This window comes from Gossypium hirsutum, chromosome A03 (genome assembly GCF_007990345.1).
Source record: "Gossypium hirsutum isolate 1008001.06 chromosome A03, Gossypium_hirsutum_v2.1, whole genome shotgun sequence".
Taxonomy (NCBI): Eukaryota; Viridiplantae; Streptophyta; class Magnoliopsida; order Malvales; family Malvaceae; genus Gossypium; species Gossypium hirsutum.
In genome coordinates, this window is record NC_053426.1 from 82,389,264 (window position 1) to 82,394,697 (window position 5,434).

The 5,434-nt window shown below is 36.9% G+C and overlaps 1 non-coding gene across 1 annotated transcript; it reads right to left on the reverse strand.

The window, feature by feature from the left end:
* Positions 1-1,384: 1,384 nt before the first annotated feature.
* On the reverse strand, positions 1,385-1,491 carry LOC121227275 (small nucleolar RNA R71). Its single transcript, XR_005924907.1, has one exon. It is a non-coding gene; the product is annotated as a small nucleolar RNA R71 (small nucleolar RNA).
* Between the last annotated feature and the right edge of the window lie 3,943 nt (positions 1,492-5,434).

Here is a 5,434-nt window from a genome sequence, read left to right on the forward strand (position 1 = left end):
TTAATTATGTGCTCTTAATTCTTGTTTTGATATCCCAGGATACTGATCCAAGACACTCTCTTATTCAGAGGAGGAATAGACCCTGTCTAAGAGTACATTTGTCATAATTAAGCGGCGTTGATTGCGCGCCTAGAAATAGGGTGACAAGATTTTTCTAGAAGAAGGTGAAACCTAATAAGGGGATCCATAGATCGAGTTAATGCAACCCTAGAGTGGTAATTAGAGAAAAGTCTCGGTTATTTAATCTAGGGATTAGACGTTATTAGTCTTGAATAGGGACAATAACATAACTTAGGGATCTCTATGGATCAAGTTGAATGAATAAATCATCTGATTCGGAGCCAGAATAACAAGTAAAGTCTAGGTGGATTTTTCCTTAGGTATTGTCCCAAGTCAATCGATTTTCCTAAAAGTAATTCCCCAATTCTTTCATCTGTGCGTTCTTAGTTTAGATAATTAGTTAAATAAAACAAATAAAACCCCTTTCATTCTTAGGCTATATAATAAAAAGACAGTCATTACTAATACCTTTAGTTCCATTGGGTACATATCCCGGCCTTGCCATTACTATACTATTGTTCGATAGGTGCGCTTGCCTTTTCATCGTGATAATAGTTAATCTAGGTTTGATCTTCATTATAAATATTTATTACTTGTTACGAATCACGCGATCAAGTTTTTGGCGCCGTTGCCGGGGACCTAAAATATTAGGAACACTTAATTTTTATTACTTTAGCCATTTTTTTTCTTGCAATTTAATTATTACTAATTAATTTACTTTTTCTTTCTCTTGGCAGGTTTTCCTTGTTTATGACTAGAAGAAACCCGTCAGGACCATTACTTTTTGACGAAAAAATCGATCGCACAGTTCGTAGAAACCAAAGAGAAATAAGGACGAAGCTTATGATACACAAAGAACGAGCAAGAAGACGATACTCAACCCCCAACCGAAGAGATGGCTGAAAACCAAGGCAATCAGCTACCTCCTGCAATTGTGGCTAATCAAAATCTTGCTCCACATACTATGTATGATTATGCTAAACCTTCTCTAACAGGAACTAAATCTAGCATAGTTAGATTGGCTGTAGCTGCAAATAGTTTTGAACTGAAACCTAACACAATTCAAATGATACAGCAGTTTGTTCAGTTTGATAGTTTGTAGGATGAACATCCCAATGCTCACTTAGCAAACTTTCTGGAATTTTGCGATACATTTAAAATCAATGGCATTTCTGATGATGCCATTCATCTTTGATTATTTCTTTTTTCATTAAGGAACAAAGCTAAACAGTGGTTAAACTCGTTACCACGAGGGTCAATTACTACTTGGGAACAAATGACCGAAAAATTTCTACTAAAATATTTTCCACCGGCTAAAACAGCTAAGTTACGTAATGATATTTCTTCTTTTGTGCAGATGGACTTAGAAACACTCTACGATGCATGGGAGAGATACAAGGATCTATTGTGAAGGTGCCCTCACCATGGGTTACAGCTTTGGCTTCAAGTACAAACATTTTACAATGGTCTGAATCCCTCGACTCGGCAAATGGTTGACGCAACTGCTGGAGGAACCATCAACAACAAAACACCTGAGGAGGGTTATGAATTCATTGAAGAAATGTCACTGAATAATTATCAGTGGCAAGTCACAAGGACAAAGCCAACAAAAACGACCGGTGTTTATAACGTCGACTCAGTTACTATACTGTCAAATTAGGTAGAACTCCTTAATAAAAAGATTGATGGTTTACTTGTTTCTACATAGGTACATCCAGTAATGAGGTGTGACTCAAGTGGAGGAGGTGTACATACAGAATATCAATCCTTCAATCCTACAGCTGAAGAGGAACAAGTCAACTATATGGGTAACAACAACTTTCGATCTCAAAATAACCCATACAATAATACTTATAATGCAGGTTGGAGGAACCACCCAAATTTCTCCTGGGGTGGTCAAGGGAATCAGAAGCCACAACATCCTCCGGGCTACCAACAACCACCCTACCAAAAGGAAAAGAAGCCAAATCTTGAAGAGATGCTCTCAAAGTTCATATCAGTGTCAGAAACCCATTTTCAGAACACCGAGATAGCACTTCAGAATCAACAAGCATCGATCCAAGGACTCAAAACTTAGATAAGCCAGCTTTCCAAACTAATCTCGGAAAGACCACTAGGAAATTTACTTAGTAATACCAAATCAAGAGAGCATGTCAAAGCAGTTACACTAAGGAGTGGGAAAGTGTTAGCGAAATTTGAAAAGAAGTTAGCACAAGAAGCCGTGGAAAGCAAAGGAGGAAAGAAAAACTCGAAAATAGTGACAAACCAGTGCCAGAGGAATATACACCACCGGTTCCATATCCAACAAAATTAAAAAAAGATCGCATTGATGCACAATTCGGTAAGTTCTTGAACTTTTTAAGCAATTACATATCAACTTACCTTTTGTTGAAGCCATCTCGCAGATGCCTACCTACGCAAAATTTTTGAAGGAGCTTCTAACAAATAAAAGGAAGCTCGAGGACTTATCTATAGTAGAACTCAATGAGGAGTGCTCCCTCATACTCTAAAATAAGCTGCCAACCAAACTAAAAGATCCAGGAAGTTTTTCTATCCCTTGTTTAATTGCTAATCTGAATGTTAAAAAAACACTAGCTGATTTAGGCGCTAGTATTAATTTGATTCCATATAAAATGTTTAAACAACTTGGTCTTGGGGAACCTAAACCTACTAGGATGAGTATTTAATTAGCCAATAGATCTGTTAAATATCCTAGGGGTATTATAGAAGACGTACTCGTAAAAGTAGATAAATTTATATTCCCTGTTGATTTTGTTGTGCTTGACATGGATGAAGATGTGGAAGTACCTTTAATTTTAGGGCGCTCATTCCTTGCCACTACAAGAGTTGTGATTGACGTGGGTGACGGTAAATTTGTACTTAGAATAGGTGACGAGGAGATGATCTTTAAAATTTACAATGCTTTGAGATTCTCTAGGGAACAGAATGATTCATGTTATTTCATTGACTCTATTGATCATATTACTCAAGACTCTTTTCAGGAAATTATATAAGAGGAGACGACGAAACCGTATCCAGCTTAAGACGAGGAGACAGGTGAGGAACCTAATGACCATTCGTCAAGACAAGTAGAATATGAGGGTATTAAGATAAATGATGAACTTAAGCAAAAACCCTCTATTGAGGAGTCTCCCAAACTGGAACTTAAACAATTACCAAACCATTTAGAATACGCATTCCTTGGAAATAATTCTATATTACCAGTTATTATTGCTTCTAATTTGCAACCCAAGGAGAAAAAGGAATTAATCCAAGTATTAAAAGAACATAAGAAGGCCATAGTGTGGGAAATTTTTTACATTAAAGGAATCAACCCTTCTTTTTGCACCCACAAAATTTTGATGGAAGATGAAAACAAATCGTGTGTGCAAGCTCAAAGACATCTGAACCACAACATGAAGGAAGTTGTAAAAGTCGAGGTAATTAAACTTCTAGATGCTGGAATTATTTATCCTACTTCTGACAGTTCTTGGGTAAGTCCAGTGCAGGTTGTCCCTAAGAAAGGAGGCATGACGGTTGTGACTAACGGGAAGAATGAATTAATCCCAACAAGAACAGTTACAGGGTGGAGAGTTTGCATAGACTATAGGAAACTGAATGACGCCACAAGAAAAGATCACTTCCCCTTACCATTCATTGACCAAATGTTAGACAGATTATTTGGACACATGTATTACTGCTTTCTAGATGGACTCTCTGGTTACTTCCAAATCCTAATAGCTCATGAAGATCAAGAAAAAACGACATTCACATGCCCATATGGTATGTTCGCTTATCGTAGAATGCCTTTTGGATTATGTAATGCTCCTACCACTTTTCAGCACTGTATGATAGCCATATTTGACGAACTCGTGGAAGATATCATGGAAGTCTTCATGGATGATTTTTCGATATTCGGTAACTCTTTCCATCACTGCCTTAAAAATTTAAAATGAGTTTTAGTAAGATGTGAGGAAACAAACCTTGTGCTTAACTAGGAGAAATGTCACTTCATGGTTCAAGAAGGTATTGTATTAGGCCATAAAATTTCTAGAAAAGGGATTGAGGTTGATAAATCTAAAATAGAAACAATCAAAAAATTACCACCCCCTAGTTCAGTTAAGGCTATTAGAAGCTTTTTAGGACATGCTGGTTTTTATAGAAGATTTATTAAGGATTTTTCTGAAATAGCTAAGCCTTTGACTAAATTGCTAGAAATAGTTATACCTTTTAACTTCGATCAGGAATGTTTAGAAGCATTTAATACTTTAAAGGATAAATTAATTAATGCTCCAATCATAATTGCACCTGATTGGAACTTTCCATTTGAACTAATGTGTGATGCGAGTGATTTTGCAGTAGGTGCAGTATTGGGACAGCAAAGAGACAAGCATTTTCAACCTATCTATTACGCCAGCAAAACCTTAACAGTTGCACAAGAAAACTATACTACTATGGAAAAAGAGTTGCTAGCTGTGGTTTTTGCATTTGATAAATTTCGATCACATCTCATATTGTCTAAAGTTGTTGTTTACACTGACCATTTTGCCCTTCACAACCTTTTAACTAAAACCGATGCAAAACCTCGACTCATTCGATGGATTCTCCTATTGCAGAAATTTGACTTGGAAATTTAGGACAAGAAAGGAGCTGAAAATCTCGCCGCTGATCATCTATCCAGGCTCGAGAAATCCAATACCAGGGAACTAGATGACGTGGAAATAAATGATTCGTTCCCTGAAGAACAATTTTTTGCTATATTTAACTCCGAGGTACCTTGGTTTGCGGACATCGCAAATTTTTTAGCTGCTAACATTATCCCAAAAGGGTTAACACACCAGCAAAATAAGCAATTCTTTAATGATGTGAAAAACTACTTTTGGGACGATCCATTTCTATTTCGTAGATGTGTAGATCAAGTCATCAGAAGATGCGTTACAGGATCAAAAATATCAAAAAATATTGGAACATTCCCACTCAGGGCCAACCGGAGGACACTATAGTGGCACTAAGAGCGCACACAAAATACTTGAATCAGGTTTTTATTGGCCTTCGTTATTCAAAGACGCTATCAGGTATGTTACTTTATGTGACAAATGCCAACGGACAGGTAACATATCTAAACGTGATGAAATTCCTCAAAACTATATGCTTTCTTGTGCAATATTTAACGTTTGGGGTATCAATTTCATGGGCCCATTCCCCAGTTCATTCAAAAATCAATACATCTTAGTAGCAGTTGACTACATGTCCAAATGGGTAGAAGCCCAAGCTCTACCTACTAATGATGCTAGAGTGGTAGTACATTTCCTTAAAAAACTCTTCTCGAGATTGGGAACATCTAGAGCAATTATCAGTGACAGGGGCACTCATT